At 47.9% G+C, this 18005-nt stretch overlaps 1 protein-coding gene across 1 annotated transcript in view; it reads right to left on the bottom strand.

The window, feature by feature from the left end:
* MAP3K13 (mitogen-activated protein kinase kinase kinase 13) overlaps positions 1 to 18005 on the bottom strand; it is a 151847-nt gene that overhangs the window by 35705 nt on the left and 98137 nt on the right. Inside the window, 1 exon segment of the mRNA XM_078154689.1 lies at positions 15097 to 15199. The gene's annotated coding sequence lies outside the window, so the exon portion shown is untranslated.

Raw genomic sequence — 18005 nt, 5'->3', positions numbered from 1 at the left:
AGGGAGACCCAGTAGGTTAAGAAGCTTAACTATCCATGAGGGAGACCCTGCTGATTAAGACCCCTCCAATCTTGGCTAGGTCTTGCAGCCCCCTCCCTTTTCTCAGAGGAAGGCTTATGGGAGAATTGACAGGCAATAAGCCCATCTCTTTGGAACTTTAAAATATAATTGGAACTCTTTGGCCTAAGAGAGGAGATTCACCCTCCAATGTGACAAGAGAACACTGCCAGAGGGCCTGGGGAAGGCAAGGTCTCTAAGTAAGGCAGGCAGGTGGCTTCTCCTTCTTCCTGCTCAGCCAGGCTTGCTTATAGGCATAATAAACATGCATGACCCAGCAGAAGCTGGTCTGATATTTTCTTTACTTTGCTCTCAAGGCCTGACACAAGTTTTGGTCCATTGGACAATACATTTCATGAAATAGGTGACCATGTTTTCTCCAAACTTTGCATGGCCTAAATGGCATGCACCCCTTTTTCTTGCTTTTAAATGAATGTTGCTTTTGCCTAAAAGTCTGCATGGTCATGGAGGTGGGGGAAGGGGGATTAGAGGTGAGAAGGGAGAGCCAGAGAGCAGGGGTTACTGGAAGAAAATCCATTTACATGGGAATGGGATGGAAAGAATGGAGAATTCCAGGAATTCCTGGCCAATTCTAGGCCTGAGAAACTGGTAGAGTGGATGCCTAGATTACAGAGCCATGAGGAATGCCAGGGAGGTGGAGAAGGAAAGAGAAGGGCCACCAAATCCTTCTTTTTTAGCAGCAGGAACAAGCCAAGACAGGACTCATGGAGGTGGGGGAACTTCACCACAGAAGACCTCAAACTCAGGGTTCCAAATGGCCTGGGGATGCTTAGGCAAGGGGGTCTATAATCCTCTTAATGAAGCTTTTTCCTTGAAACCCACCTGCTGGGCTTTCAGGTAAGTCTCAGGATAGCTGACGCAGGATTAATATGTTTTCCCAGGTTTCCTGGGAGGGGACTACAAGCCAAGAAAGGGGAAAAGTCCCAAAGAGGGTCCCTAGACTCTTTGGGCCTGGAGAGTCTCTGCCAGCGGGGTTCCATTTGGATCCCTCTAGCACCCAGCACAGTGCCCTAGACACAGAATTCACTTGATCAATGTTTGTTGAATTACATTAAATTGAACTGAGCTCAAAGGATCATTCAGGCTGGGACTGGGCTGGGACTGGGCTGGGACTTACAGGAATGGGAAACCACAAAGAACAATACTTCCTGGAGAAGGCTGGCATGGTTGGACGGACTCCGGCCTGTTTCATCATGGGTGGGGTTGGAGAAAGGCCCAGTTCAATTCAACAAACATTTAAGAGTCTACTGGGTAGCTGTTCCTCAATAGATGAATGGTCAAATGAGATGAATAAACAATTCTCAAAAGAATGATAAACTATTAAATAAGCATATGAAAAGAATGTTCCAAATCTAATAATAAGAGAAATACATATCACAACCACCAGGAATGTTCATCTCATACCCAGCAAATTAGCAAAAAGGACAAAAGACGGAAACCAAGGTTGGAAGAGCTATGGGAAGATAGGCACACTTGTGCATAGCTGGTGGAACTATGAATCTGAGAACATTTTCGAAAGCAATTTGGAATCACACAAATAAGGTAACTCAGGTGTCTACACATCTTTGACTCAGAGATTCCATTCCTAGGCTTGTACCTGAAGGAAGCCATTGATAAGAATGAAGTCTTCACATATACCAAAATATAGCAGTACTTTTTGTGTTAGCAAAGAATTGGAAACAAAGGAGGTGCCCAACAACTGAGAAATGGCTAAGCCAAAGAAATATGCCCGTGCTGTAAGAAATGACGAATGAGACGAATGCAGAGAAATCTGGACAGATCTACACGAACTGATGCAGAGTGAAGTAGGCAGAGCCAAGAAAACAATAGACACAATGTATCTATATAGCATATAACAAACACAACAGTGTAAAGGGAAACAACAACCACACACACACAAAGTGAATGTTACAAAATTACGAAGAAGAAATATAAGAAGACACTCCCACCCCACCCCTTTGAGGAGGTGAGAGGTCTGCAAATATTGTACATTGTTCATATTTTCAGACTTTTTTTTTAATGTATTGAGCAGTCCCGCTAATTTTTTCCCCTCTTACTTTGTTATATGGCATGGCTTTTTTGGAGGGGCAAGGGAGAAGATACTAGAGGAAACTACTGTGATGTTTAAAAAAAAGATATCAATAAAAACCTATCATATGTATTTTTTTGTTAATAGCCTACTAGGAACAAGTATCTGTGAGGACAAAAAGACTGAAAAAGAAGCAGCCCTTGATCTTGGGAAGCTGGAGATGTTACTTTTTGCCTCCAGAATAAATTTCTTTAAAATGTTTTTTAAAAATTAAAAAAAAATCCTCAATTACATGTAAAAACAACTTTTAATGTTAGCTTTTTTAAAAATTGTGTTCCAGGGGCAGTTGGGTAACACAATGGACAGAGCTCTGGCTTTGGAGTCAGGAGGACCTGAGTTCAAATCTGACCTCTAACACTTGACACTTACTAGCTGTGATACCCTGGGCAAGTCACTTAACCCCAATTACCTCACCAAAAACAAAAACAAAAAAATAAAATTGTGTTCCAAATTCTGTCCCTCCTTCCCGTCCCCCTCCTTGAGAAGGCAATTTGATATAAAGTATACATGTGCTGTCATGCAGAACATATTTCCATATTGGTCATGCTCCAGAATAGATTTCAAAGGCCTTTGTCTGAAATTCAAGGCTCTCTACAACATTCTACCATCTCGAACTCTTCTCCTCATGTTCTCTGCTCTTCTGCCAAGGAGAATCACTCTCTGTCCCCCATGCCTGAAATGTGTGACCTCCTCACCTCTGTCTGTTAGAAACCCTGGATTTCTTCAAAGCTCAACTCAAATGCCAACCCCTCCATGGGACATTTTCTGATCTCCCCCGCTGCTAGCGTTTCCCCCTCCCTAGCAAATGACCTTCATTTTGTATATATGCTGCATTTACTTATGTATACCCACATTATTTCCTCTGATAGAAAGTAAGCTCCTTGAGGGCAGGGTCTGTTTTGTTTTTGTTTCTATATCCCAGGCACCTACCACAGTGTCTATAGTGCACATAGGAAGTGTTTAATAAATGCTCATTGATTAGTTTCATGAGTTTAATGAAGAGGGTCAGTAGGAGCAAAAGATAAGACGGTGTGAAGGATAGGAGATGGGTAAATTATCTCCCTATACACACACACACACACACACACACACACACACACACACACACACACTAAATTAAAGCAAGCATTGGCTTTGGAATCAAAGGACCTAGGTTCAAATCCTGCCTCTTTGACCTATTGTATGTGGCACTGGATAAATCCCTTGGCCTCTCTTGGCCTCTGTTGTTTCTTCATCTATAAACAAACAAGGTTAGACTATGTGGTCTCTGAGGCCACTTCCAGTTCTAAATAAACTGGTAAACTCAAGTCACTTTACCCTTCCTGGGCCTCAGTTTCCCCATGTGCAAAATGAGGATGTTGCACTCAGTGGCCTCTGAGGTCCTTTCCAGCTCTAGATTTATTAGCCCATGTTCACCACCATTTGGCCACCACAACACAGCCTCTTTACTCACTGCCTCTAGTAATGTTTTTGCTTCCCACACAGCTTTCTGAATTACTGAGCTTGTATCTGAAAGGGTTGCCCATTCTCTCTCTCTCAGTGTCTCTCTCTCTCTCTCTCTCTCTCTCTCTCTCTCTCTCTCTCTCTCGTTCTTTCTCTCTCTTGTTCTCTCTCTTTCTCTCTCTTTCTTACACACACACACATGCATGTGTGCGCACAGACACACACAATAGCATTGTCAGGTACCTTCTGAAAGTGTGGGCAGCTTGCAAAATGCGTATGTGTTTTCCTGGCTTGGCTTTCTGGACAATGGTGTCAATTACTGGTCTAAGGGTCAAGGGGACAAGATAGGCATACGTACCAAAGGATCTTACAGAAATTCTTTCTTTAGAAAGCTGGAAACTCCTCTCTTCCCATAACTGGACATGTCCACTTAATCTGTCTCTCAAGGTATGCCATGCCCTCCCCCCCTCCTTTCATTAGCCTCTCTCAGTCTGGGCCTCAGGTTCAACGTGCCAGCCATAGTGTTGAAAGGGAGGCAGGCAGCCCGGGCAACTCTAACGTCACTGTGCCCCTACCCCCTCACTTAGCCCCAGTTCCCTTCACCAGGCAGACCCTATCTATCTTCAGGGCAGTTTCCCAAGATTTCCTGGCCCTAGCCACAGAGGGCTCAGCACAGTACCAACTGTACCCAAAAGCAGACTATTGAGCAAAAAGAAGAAAACACATTACTGAAGTCAAATGTCGACAGCAAAGGATTCATTAAGAGGAGGGAGAAAGAGATTGTCTAAGTGCATTTTGAGCCATATGGCCTCCATCACTCTCCCTCCTTCCCTCCCTCCAAGAGGCCAAAACTAGAGACGTTCTGACTACCTCTAAACAGCTGGTGCTGGGCTGGATGGCTTCCACAGGGCAGGATGAGAAAGTCCTCAAGGGACCCAGGAGACCCATCTGGGTGCAGGATACTCCCTGGCATAAGCCAAGGCCTGGTCGTTTGTTGTGAACCATCAGGCACCTTCTGGAGCCCAAAGACTGCATGCCCTGGGCTCTGAGCAGCCTTCTCCAAATGCCCTGAGCCAAATCTGAAAGAAAGACCTTCCTCCTGGCCACTTGCCACTTCCCAGAGCTGTCAGAGGGCTTCCCCTACTCCCAAATACAACAACTCAATGAAACAGTTAACGAACCAAAGTGTGATTCCAGAAACTGGACCAAAGACTTCTCTACACAAATGGTGCCTCAGTCCAGGCTGGCAAGCCTCCTCCCCTCAGCAACAGCCACAGAATCTCAGGGTGGGAAGGGACCTCAAAGGTCCGCCAGTCCAGCCTCAGCCAGGACAGGAATCTTTCTACCGTCAACTTGGCCCATGGCCTTTGTTTGCCTGCCTCCAGGGAGGGGGACTCACTACTTCTCGGGGCAGCTCATTCCACTTTGAGATACTTCCAAGTATCTTCCATTCAAACCTAAGGCTGACTCTCTGCTATCCCCCCCCCACCCCCCACTGCCTTCTCCTTCTCTCCTCTGGGTCAAGCAGAACAAAGCTAATTCTTCTTCCACACACCAGCCCTCCTCATGCCTGCTTCAGTTTTCTCTTCTGGACACTAAAATTTCCCCAGTTTTGCCACTGATGCTCATATAGCACAATCTACAACCCTTCACCATCCTCAGTGCTTCTGCCCCATTCATGCTCCCTTTTTCCAATGTCCTTCCTGAAATGCAAGGCCCAAATGTAGACACAACACTCTGGCCATGGTCTGGCGAGGGCGGGAGGGCTGATCACCCCCTCACTCTGAATGTCACACCCCTCAGCGAGAGCTTCTGATCCCAGATCTTACATGGGTCAGCTGCTCTAAACGTCTCCCTCGAGCCCCCAAGTTCTGTTCTCATGTCCTCCCTCTTCCTCCAGGACCTGCTCCCACTACATTTCCTCCCTCTCTTGTGGACCGTTAATATCTCTCCCTGTGTGTCTGTGCCATCTTCTCCAGGAAGCTTTCCCTGATTTCCTGCAGGCACTAACGATCTTCCTGTCCTTGGAATGCACTGGCACTTTGGAATCTCCAGTGTACTTACTTACTGAGTGTGATTTTGTCTATCTGAGCACATTTGGATCTGCCTGTGTTTGGCTGGGCCCACTACCTGGACTGGAAGCTCCAAGACAGTAGGAATCATGGATGTATTTGTGGACTTGGAGTCTGAAAGAGCTGGGTTCAACTCCTACTTGAATACTAGCTGCTGTGTGACCATGGGCAAGTCTTGAGCCCCAGTTATCTCTTCAGTAAAATGGGGATATTGTGATTCTCCAGTGAGTAATGTGGAGAAAGCAGTGTGCAAATGAAAATGCCATTTATCAGTGGAAAGCAGAAGCTCCTTTCCCGACACCGGCTGGCAGCTCTTTGATAACTTATCTTGAAGGGCTGCCTGGGACCCTCAGAAGTTGTATGACTTCTCCAGGGTCACTTGGGTAAGCCAGAGGCAGGTCTCGAACCCCTGCCTTCCTGACTCTAAGCTCTGTACCCAGTAGGCCACGAGGTCTCTCCAGAATCATCACCATCGCCACTGCCGCCATCAGCTCATTAAGATTGCCGTCAACGTCGCCTACCTCGCCCTCCTCCCAACCACCGCGATCAGTGCTGTCACCTAAGTCTGAGACATTCCCCCAGCGTCTAGCACGGCGCTCTGTCGCCGAGAGGTATGTTAACGTTCGGTAAACGGACCTGCTGAGGAGGCGCCCGGCACGCCCAGCCACGAGCTCGGGGGACCTCAGAGAGCCTCTTCCTCTTGCTTGGTTCATCTCTCCTGTCCCTGCCAGCTCTCAGCCCGCGATCCTAACTCTCTGCCCACAGAATCCTCCCCATTCTATCCTCAGCAATAGGATTTAATTAATGCTGCAAATCCTTTTTTCCGCTTAATAATACAGCAAACTCAGTTACCCAGCAGCACCAGGGATTCCGAGACAGAAGGCCCACCTCCATCCAGAGGCCCTCTAATGCGCACTCTCCTTTGAAAACTGCCAGTAAGGAGAAGCCCGATACCTCCTAATGTGACCAGTCTATTCCACTCTTGGAGAGCTTTCATCAACAATAACTTTCTCCTGACGCTGACCCTAAATATACCTCTTTGTGACTTCCATCCTTTTTCCCTGGAACCAAAGAGAACACGTCTAACCTGAGGGGTACGGCATAGTGTACAGAATGATGGACTTGCAGTGATGAAGACCTGGGTTCAAATCCCACCTCAGATATGTAGTAGCTGTGAGAACATGGCCAAGTCACTTCACCTCCATCTGCCTTTAACTGTGAATTTAGAGGATTGGACTAGATGGTCCCTGAGGTCCCTTCCAGCTATAGATCTGTGCTCCCTTGAGCTTTTTCCATATAAGTCCAATGCATGAAGAGAGGTGTATGAGCCCTCCCTCCTCCAAGCTAAACATGCCCAGTTCCCCCACCCAGACCTGCCCTCCCGGTCACCCTCCTCTAGACGCTCCCTAGCTATCTGATGATCTTCCTAAACCATGGAGTCCAGAAATGAATACAACATACCAGATAGGGGCTGACCAAGGCACAGGTCAGTAGGAAGTCCTTGTTAATCCAATATTCTGAAGATTAATAAACAGCATATATGTCGCAAAAAAAGGTACTGAATTTTTAAAAATGTAGAATAAAATAAAAACACGCAACACTAAAGAGCTCTTGAACACAACTGAAAATCTTGTGATACTTTCAGGTGCCCATAATGAGTGGAGATGGGGGTGGACGCTAAGGACTTTTTCCTTAAGCTTTATTGGGGGCAAGAAGATTAAAGAAGGTGCAAGTAATGTTCCCTTGGCTGGGGGCCGGGAGCTCGCTCCAGGGCTCTTCTGCTGGCCTCCAATTTGCCTTGTCATGAGTGTACCAAGACGGGAACAACTTGAACTTGGGCACTTCAGGTCTCCCGGGGCTGGCGGCTGCCCACGAGCCACCCTCAGGAGCTACTCACAACCTAGCGAGTTTGGACTCTCCTAAGAATTCTCATCCCTTCTATAGGGGGCACTTCTCCGATGAAAACCCTGAATCTGAGCAGGGACAAAATGTACCCAGCACAGTCTCAAATGCTGCCTGTAAATGACCTCAAATGGTATTGCTTCAGAGATTTTGGTTTGGTTTTGTTCTTTTCCCCTAGAGCCCTTCAACCCCTTCGGTGGCTTCTTTCAGTGTTTAGAGACCTTTACATTCTAGAAATTCTTCCTGATCAAACCTAACCCCCTCCTGTTAACGTCTTGTTTCTTACTTAAAGTCTTTTCTAGGTAATAGCCCTCTACCCTACAGAACTGAACACTCTTCTGTATTAATAAAGAAAAACAGCTACACAAAAACAACTTACACCCTGTCAGTGTCTGCTGATACATGCAAGGTTTGGCCCCATCTGTTCCCTACCCCCTGGCAGGACAGGTTCATAGCTCTAGGGTGGAAGGGGCTTCAAAGGCCATCTAGACCAATGCCTTTATTTTACAGAAGCAGAAACTGAGGCCCAGGGAGGTGAAATAACTCAACTGAAGCCATATTGGTGGTTAGGATCCAAGGTGGGTTTTGAACCCTTGTCCTCTAACTCCACAGCCAGACTGGCACACACTGTGCTCCCAGTTCTGCCATTAACTAAATGGGGCCATGGACAAGTCACTTTACTTTCTCTGGGCCCATTCTCCCTCATGCAGGTCTTACCACTGTGCAGAATAGCTCCCTCCTGCCCACCAAAGAAAAAAAAAAGGCTAAAGTCTATGACCCGACCTTGAAGCTATTACACAATCTGACTCCAGTTGGCTTTTCTGGCTTTCTCTCAGCTACTCTTCCAGCCATTCTTTGAAGCCATCCAGCACTGTCCCACCTCTCTGTCTCTGCTTCTATAGTTACTTCTGTTTGGAATGTCATCTCCCTTCATCCCTACCCATCCTTCAAGGCTCAGCTCTTCTGTGGTCTTTCATGATTTCCCAATAATTGTGACCTGTTACTCACTTAATTTCATACATTTTATACCACCCTCTTGTGCACTTGAAATTTAGATTCTACTTATCAATCAACAAACTCCTATGTGCCAAGCACTTTATACCTCTTTGTCTCTCTGTCTCTGTCTGTCTGTCTGTCTGTCTCTCTCTCTCTCTCTCTCTCTCTCTCTCTCTCTCTCTCTCTCACACACACACACACACACACACACACACACACACACGAATACATTTCCTTTTACCTCCACTAGATTACAGAGCAAGGACCATGTGTGGTTTATTGGTGTGTGCCCAACACAGTACATCACATACAGCAGGCATTTAATGAATATTTGTTGAATGGAACGGATGAGAGAATGTGATGAATGAACCTGGGGAAGAGAGATAAAGGGAGTGACAAAGCCTACTAGAAACTTCTGCCATGTTGGCAATAACTTCTGGAGCACAAATTAATGATATACCAATTTCTTGGACTTGTGGGTTTAATTCCAAACTCTGGATCTGACGTCAATTTTTTTTAAAAAAAATTTCAACTGAGAAATAATAACAACTGAATACTAGAAGGCTATTGCAGCCTTGTCTTTGTCCTCTCTTTTGCTGGTAGAGGCAGTATGTTGTAGGTGGCTAATCAAACACTTACTAAGCACCTTCTTCATCCCAGGTATAGAGAAGACAAAAACAAAAATAAAACAGTCTATAAAAATGTTTGTAGGGATGGATGACTGAATAAATGGATAAATGAAGCTGAAAAAGGAATAGATAACTCAATGATCGCTAGGGTCCATTCTTTAGGGACCCTCAGATGCCAAATCCAAGCGGTTTTCCTAGAGGAAGGAAGGACCAGTAAACTGCAGGGCCAAAGCATCCCTGTTCCCCGCCTTCCTGGCTTTCACCACTTGCTCACTGAGCCCTGAGGACTAGGACATCAATGTCACTTGGAGTTTCTCCATCTCTTCGACACACCTGTCTCAATGGATCTTTGCATCTCCCTCAGCACCAAGGACAGCGTTTCACGCTCAGCAAGGTGGCCCTTAAGAAACACTGGACTCAACTGAACCTGGTGGGAGCTGATGAGTTCAGAGATGATGTAGTCACAAATATAGCAGGTTGGTAAAGAGCAGGTGTCCCAGAAGCCTGGGTAAAAGATGAGCTGTGTTTGTTTGTTTTTCCTATCTGAAGGAGAAACAACTTTGGTACAAAAACAAAAGGCAACAGTTAAGCTTTTTAAAAAGGGGGAGTCATTGCCATTTTTGTAGTAGGGATCAAATTTCCAGGTTTTAAAGGAAATCTGACGTCCAGTTATATTGAATAGGCTGCAAGCTGAGGGAATAAACGCTTGGCAATTTCCAGAAACCGAAGAGGACACACGCTCCTGCCAGAGACACTCAGTGCTTTAGCTGAACATTGTGAGGAGCCCAGTCCAGCCGCCCCCGCAGTATGACCATGCAGCCAGACCCAGAAAGCAGAAGGACAGGGACTGGGAGCCGAAGGAAGTGCTGAGAATGATTAAGAGCTGAAATTTGTACGTTTTCAAATCTGCAAAGTGCTTTATGTACATGATCTCAATCGAGCTTCGGAACAACAGTAGGAGGCAGGGAATAAGGTAGTATTGTCCCCATTTTACAGACTTGGAGAGGTACTAACAACTGGAGGAATCAAGGAACATCTTCATGAGGGAGAAGACCTTGCAGCGGAGCCTTTAAGGGGGGAAGAGGGGGCAAAGGGGAGGAGGAAGAGCGTCCACGATGCAGATAAAGAGAGTGAGGTCGGGGCAGCTGGGTGGCACCGTGGATAGAGCACCAGCCCCGGGGTCGGGAGGGCTGAGTTCAAATCCGGCCTCAGACACATAACACTCACCAGCTGTGTGACTCTGGGTAAGTCACTTAACCCCAACTGCCTCACCAAAACCAAAACCGAAAACCAGTAAGGTCCACCACAGGCACAAAAATGTTTACAGCAGCTCTCTTAGCAGCGGTCAAGAATTGGAAATGGAGAGGATGCCCATCAACTGGGGAACAGCTGAACAAGCTGTGGTATATGAATGTAATGGAATACTATTGTGCTCTAAGAAGTGATGAGCAGGCGGGCTTCAGAAACACCTGGGAAGACTTAAATGAACTGAAGCTGAGTGAAGTGAGCAGAACCAGGAGAACGTCGTACACCCTAACAGCTACGTTGTGTGACGATCAATTATGACAGACTTAGCTCTTCCCAGCAATGCAAGGATCCAAGACATCTCCAAAAAACTCATGATGGAAAATACTATCCACATCCAGAGGGAGAACTACGGAGTCTGAATGCAGAATGAAGGAAATTATTTTCTTTTTTTGTTTTGTTTTATTTCTTCTTTCTTATGGTTTTCCCCTTTGGTTCCAAGTCCTCTTTACAACATGACTAATGTGGAAATATGTTTAATATGATTTTACGCATATGGCCTATATTAGATTGCAGCCATCTTGAGGAAGTGGGAGGAAAGGGAGAGGGAGAAAACTTAGAATTCAAAATCTGATAGAAGTGAATGTTGCAAACTAAAAATAAATTAAAAAAAAGTGAGGTCCAGGGGAGGGAAAAGAACTTTCTTCGGGTCACATGGGTTATTAAGTGGCAGAGTGCGGATTCAAACCCAGGTCTTTTTGATTTCAAATCTTGAGCTGCTTCTTTGACCTTTGAGCACATTAAAACAACCATTTCTGCGCATAGGGAAAATGAAGAGGATTCCAGCTCTAGGGCTGGAACGAACCTGAGGCCATCCTGGCCAACCTCCTTTTTTTTTTTAGGCAGTTGGGGTTAAGTGATTTGCCCAGGGTCATACAGCTAGTAAGTGTCAAGTGTTTGGTCTGAGGCTGGATTTGAACTCAGCTCCTCCTGACTTCAGGGCCGGTGCTCTATCCGATGCACCACCTAGCTGCCCCCAACCCCCTTATTTTACAAAGGAAACTGAAGTACAACGACTTGCCCAAGGTCACCCTGGTTGTGACAGAGGCATGATGAGTTGGGGAGAGGCAGGAAGGTCAATTAGAAAGCTCCTATCATAGTTCAAGCTGTGGTAAAAGAAGGAAGGAAAAAAAGGTTAGAGACGCTTGGGAGGTCTAATCCACTAAACGGATTGGGAAAGGGAAGAGACAGGAGCCAAAGGTAAGGGCAAGATTATCCAGGGGAGACGGGGTCTGCCATAAAAGGGGAAAAATACTGATGTCAAGAGCGGTGGGTCCGGGCGGGGGCGGGGCAGGGAATGAGCTTGGGCTGGGACCTGCTCAGAACGTGATGCACGGGGGACATCAGGGTGGACCTGCCGACCAGGGGAGATGCTGGTCTAGAGCCCAGAATAAAGGTCAGACTGGAGCCCCGAAGAGATCGGGGTGGAGGTCTGCATCTGGTGGGAAGTGGAAGCGGAAGCTGCGGCAGTGAATGAGATCTACAAGACAGGGAGGGGAAAGCGGAGGGGGCACGGGCCAAGGGCAGCTCTTAAGAGACTTGGCCTCAAATCCTGCCTGGAACACGTAGGAGCAGTGTGCGAATCACTTCGCCTCTCTGGGCCGGTTTCTGCAGGCCACCCCGCAGGCCCCCTCCCGGCCCTGAGTCTTTGTCACTGTGATCCCGCGAGCTGATCCCAGCTTCTTCACCCTGTTCACAGTGCGGGGGGGGGGGAGGGCAGGGAGGGCTCCCACAAGCGCCAACGAGAGCAGGTGCTTTGGGGCTTCTGGTTGTTGTTTGTTTCTGTTTCCGGGGCTGGGAGTCCCGAGCTTGCTTCCAACGCCCTGCTTGTGCTGCAGCACATCTTTCTGCTGACAGAGGTATTCCTGAGTTTTATTATCTTCGTGGTGATATTTTAATCAAGGAGATGCCCAGAAAGCCTGTACGAGAACACCACGAACTTGGGCAGAGCAGAGATTTTTCCTGGGGAAAATTAATCCTTCCCTTTGGTCCTAGAACTTTCCTGTGCACCAGAGAGAAATCGATACAAGTCACTGAATTATTCAGGTGGGGGCTGGCTCCGGTTTCACCGGCTCCAGGCTGCGGATGGACCAGTAAGAGCCCGCTGGCTTTTTTTTCCCTAAAGGATTCTCCCAGGACTGCTGCTCTTCATCCTTCGTTCTCCAAGAGGACCGTTGTAAAATGAGGAAGAAAAGGATGATTTTGCAAACACTTCCTAAGCTTCTACCAGGAGAAGCAGAAAGAAAAGGGACAAGGAATGAACAAGACAGCTGCAAAGTAAGAAAAAAGACAGGCAGAAAACAGATTTCAGATCTCGAAGTAGAAGGAACCTCAGCACTCATCTGGCCTCCAGACCCTCACTTTATAGACGAAATGAACTGGGGGCCTAAGAACGGGAAGCATCTGAGGAGTAGGAAGCAAAAGCATTAGTCAATGCCTCTGTAATGGTAAATAAGTGCCTTTGGTGCACAAGGCTCTGTTGGGAATCTGCTTGAGAAAGACTCTTAAAAGAGGGTCCGAGAGGGAGAGAGAGAGAGAGAGAGAGAGAGAGAGAGAGAGAGAGAGAGAGAGAGAGAGAGAGCGAGAGCGAGAGCGCGAGAGCTGGTAGCGGCCACTAGGTGGCGCTGCAGAGGAAAGAGCACCAGGCCTGGAGTCAAGAAGACCTGAGTTCAAATCCGACCTCAAGACACCTGCTAGCTGTGTGACCCTGGGCAAGTCACTTCACCCTGTTTGCCTCAGTTTCCTCATCTGTCAAATGAGCTGGAGAAGGAAATGGCAAACCACTCCTGTAGCTCTACCAAGATAACCCCAAATGGGGTCATGAAGAGTTTTACAACTGAGGCCCCTTGCCCAAAAATACACTGGGAGCAAGCATCAGAGGTGGCCTTTAGACCCAGAGTCTCTGGCCCCAGAGCTGATGATCTAGAACCAGGGCCATTTAGCTGCTCACCTCCAGAAAAGTTCAGTTCGGCCCAGTTCAGATACATCTTAATGCACATGGTAAACAGGTATCTGAAAAGCATCTTGCCAGTTGGGGTTCCCAGAGGATGAAGGAGAGCCCCAAAGACCAGGGGTCTGATCTCAAGAACTCAGTGAGGATTTTGGACAGAATAAATGTTTCAAGAGGCCCTCTGAAAGACTTCACGGTTGAACTACAGTCAAGAGACAGGGGGAGTCTGGCGGAATGGGGAATTAGCCTTGAAGTCATGAAGGCCTGGGTTCAAGTCTTGCCTCTGACTCTCATTTAACATCTCAGAGCCTCCAGGCAACTCTTAGTGGAGGGAGTTTGCACAATGGGAGATCCCCACACCAATAAAAGCACAGGCCTGGCACCCCATCCTCCCCCCAAATTACAACCAAAAAGTGGTACAAAGTGGAGGCAGGCCACCTTGGGCCCAGGACGGCAAGTCCTTGGTGGCCAAGGTTATCATCAGAGCTGTTACTTCATGGGGGAAAACCTGGTGGGTCACAGTAAGTCCTCCCCAGGAAAGCTGTCCTCATGAAAGAGCATCACTCTCAGTGCTCACTCCTCATTCCCACTGTCCCTTTTCTGGGGCCCAGAAGGAGCCTTTGGCTGGTCCCAGGATCATAGACCAAAGGTCAAAGAGTGCAGCCCTCTCACTTCATAATAAGGTCACCCAGAAAGTGACTGTATGGGGCAGGGGGAAGCCTCAGGGGCAGGATTTGAACCCAGGTCATCTGACTTGGGAGCCAGGGCTCTCTCCATTGTCCCCTGTTGGGGAAGTGACTCACCCAAGGTTGCATGGGTAATAAACAGTAGAGACTGGTCCTTTCTCACCCAAGCCCTCTCCCATGAGTTCCAACAGCATTAGTTTGTACACAGACTAAACTCAGGGCTGGTTCATGTCCACGGGGCCAAAGGGCAGCAAGGGGGAGGACTGAGAGACGCTGGGAAAGGCGGATGGAAAGAACAGTCAAAGCCCTGGCCCTAGGCCACAGTCACGTCTGGTTTCCTGAACTAGCCTCACCCTGGCTCTCCCTCACAGCTCCCCAGTGCCCAGTGAGCCAGCGTTTCACTGGCCTGTCCTCAAAGAGAGTTCCCCAGCCAGTCCCAGGATGCTTCTATGCATCACAGCGTGGGCCACCTCTTGGCCTGGGATTTGGAGCCAGAGACCTAATGCTCCGCGGTTTCTTCCTGTGGGACCTGGGGCCAGTCACTTAGCTGTTCTGGGCCCTGGTTTCCTCCTCTGTAAAAGGGGAAGGTTAGATGAGATGATTCCTAAGGCCCCTCCTAGAGCTGGGATTTTCAGGCCCCAGGCAAGTTCCCTCCCCTTTCCAGGCCTCAGTTTCCTGCTCTGTAAGGTGAGGAGGTTGGACGAGGACACTGCAGTCATTGTCCCTCTGCCCGTTCTCATGGGCAGCCATGGGAGGGCCAGCCAAGCCCACAGATAGTGACTGACAGCCTGCTTCCCACAACACTTAAAGCACCTACTGTGCCGTGCGTTGTGCTGGGCGCTGAAAGAAAGAAGACCAGTCCCTGCCCTCATGGAGCTTTCGCTGTATGGGGAAGAGGCAAGAGAGACACAGAGAAGATACTCGGAGGGGCAAAGAACCATCCTACCTTCATACGGTATGTGCCCGGTCTGGTGTTCCCATGCCCAGGAGAGTTTCGCATCATCTGCAAAGATGGGGATGTCACTGGCCGCGCCTTTCTTCCCAATTATCTATAAAAATACCAGAAGATGGTCAGGTCACCATTACGGAAGCCACTACTGCAGGAGGAAGCTGAGGCCTGAGTGGGAGAGGACCCGCTGGTTCCGCACCCTTCTCTCTGGGCCTTTTTCCTCCTTCCAGTTCTGACCCTTTGAGTGGGAAGGCTCTTCTGGTCAGATCCAAATGAGAGGAGATGGCCCTGAGGTTCCTTCCCACTTCCATTTATGGGTGGAGAGCACCAGGAGGAAGAGATGGTCATCATCCTGGCTGACAGGAGCCAATTTGAGGGATGCTCTTGGGGTGGCTCTAGGAACTGGATTATAACTGATGGCCCTGAGGTCTGGAGACATGACCTGAACCCCACAGCAAATTGCTCTGTAGACAAAGTCTCAGGAAATCCCCAAAACAACTCCGTGAAGTGGCTGCCTCAGGTACGATTACTTCATTTTTACAAATGAGGAAACTGAGACTCAGACAGAGGTAAAGGGACTTGCTCGTGGTCACACAGCATAGTTCTATGGTGGTGCCCTGCTCAGTGAGGGCCGCTAGGTGGCGCCACAGTGCACAAAGCGCTGGGCCTGGAGTAAGGAAGACTTATCTTCCTGCGTTGAAATCCAGCCTCAGATACTTCCTAGCTGTGTGACCCTGGGCAAGTCACTTAATCCTGTTTGCCTCAGTTTCCTCATCTGTAAAATGAGCTGGGGAAGGAAATGGCAAACCCCTCCAATATCTCTGCCAAGAAAACCCCAAATGGGGTCACGGAGACTCAGGTATGACTGAAAAACTATTGAACAAGAAGCCCTACTTAGTCACTCTCCAGGAAAAGTATTTTCATCAGGACTGAATACATGCAAATTTAAATATTCTTCACTCATGAAGAAAGACCACTGGACTTGGAGTCAGGGGGCCTCGATTCAAATCTTTGCCATCATAACATTGTGTGACTTTGGACCAGTCACCTCTCCTTTTCAGACCTCAGTTTCCACATCTGTAACATGAGAGGGTTGGACTAGGAGACCTCCGACCTTCGATCCATGAACACTTGAATTTGGACACGAGCACGCAGGAGGGAAGGCGGGCCCTGTCTGAGAAGCCCGGTGGAAGCAGCAGGTGGCGGTTGTGGGAGCCGACAGTGGGCAGGGATGCTGTGTGTGTGTGTGTGTGTGTGTGTGTGTGTGTATCTATGCCCTTGGCTCCTGCGGCTGTCCTCTGCGCACTTCTGTTACAATTTGAGTGACTTTTGTCCTGAAGATCCTGGAGCCGCACGCAGAGGCTCTAGGCTAGACCTGCTCTTTGTTTCCTGGAATTCTTCATTCAGGGATACCCTCACTCAGGGGGCACCTGGCAACACGCTGACTGGGCAGAAGGCAGCAGCTGGTTCGAAGGACCTGAAGCTCCTCTCCCCATACGTGTCATTGTCCAGCCCTCACTCCCAGTTACGGGGGGGGGGGGGGGATTGTCTCTCTCTTCATTCTAGCACAGCCCCTGCTGCCTTTTGCACTTTCATGAGGTCTTTTCTTTTCCCTCTCTCCATTTCTTTTAACCTGATTTCACAGATTTAGAGCTGGAAGGGACCTTAGAGTCCGAACCCCTCATTTTACAGAAAAGGAAACTGAGGCCCGTGCAGGTGAAGAACCTTCCCCAAGCTCATGCAGGCATCAGAAGCAGGTCTGGGAATCAAAACCAGTCAAACCAATGGCAAATACAGTGAAGGCCGCATGCAGAATGCCGGCCAGGTGACCCCATGGCACGCCCTGACCCATTTAGAACTCCCAGCTTTGACCTGGTGTTTCTCTGCATGTAGAGGCTTTCTTTGGTCATTCAGGGAATCAACATGTTTGGATGACAGAATTACATTGGAAAGCTCTTGTCAGGCAGGGTCACTGGGCCAAACTCAACCAGGACAGAGATATGGCCAAGCAACAATTCCCATGAAAAAGACTTGGGGGTTGGGCGGATACGGGGGTGGAAGGGGTTGAGTGGACCTTAACAAACAGCAAATAAAATGAGCTTAACCCCATTGCCTAGCTAAACAAACAACAACTTAAGCCTCATCCTTCCCCTTGAGTCCATCACCTCTCCCTCCGGAGATGGGGCAGTTTACCTCATCATGTGTGTGGGGCAAAGAGTTGGACCAGCTCTCTCAGATGGGTGCTCACAAACTTAGACCCTGCCGGGTACAAAGCTTTTGCCTGAGAATCATTGAATCACTTTAGGACTACGTTGGGCTACCTGTGGAAATTAATCCATTATCAAATTTCTGGGAAATTCAGTCAATGCGCTGGGTCATTAATTTATTTTTAAAACCACATGATTATTACCCCAGAAGGACATTAAAAATCATGGTTTCTATGACAGAGATGTTTGAGAGGAAAATAATGACGGCTAGCATTTCTTTAGAGTGTTAAGGTTTGTGGAGAACTTTACAAATATTTCATATGATCCTCACAATGACCAGGGAGATAGTTACTATTATTATTTCTATTTGACTGATGAGGAAATTGAGGTAGAAATTAAGTGACTTAGCTTGCATCACCCAGCTAGTAAGGGTCTGAGGTAGAATTGGAACTCAGGTCTCCCGACTCCCTGTCTAGTGCTCTATCCACTGTTCCTCCTAGCTACTATATTTTACTGGCAATGTGAAGCGGCAAGAGTGCTGGAGATTTAATCAAAGAATCCAGTAGTATGTTGGTTCCCAGAGGGCAGAGGCTGTTTTTCATTTTTCTTTGTACGCACAGGGCCTGACACACTGTAGAAGCTGGATTGGAACTTTGGCTGTTTCATTTCCTACCTACAGAAACTTGGACAAGTCCTTTC

This window comes from Phascolarctos cinereus, unplaced genomic scaffold, assembly GCF_003287225.1.
Source record: "Phascolarctos cinereus isolate Bilbo 61053 unplaced genomic scaffold, phaCin_HiC Scaffold_5;HRSCAF=322, whole genome shotgun sequence".
NCBI lineage: Eukaryota > Metazoa > Chordata > Mammalia > Diprotodontia > Phascolarctidae > Phascolarctos > Phascolarctos cinereus.
This window is presented reverse-complemented; position numbering and strand designations above follow the sequence as displayed.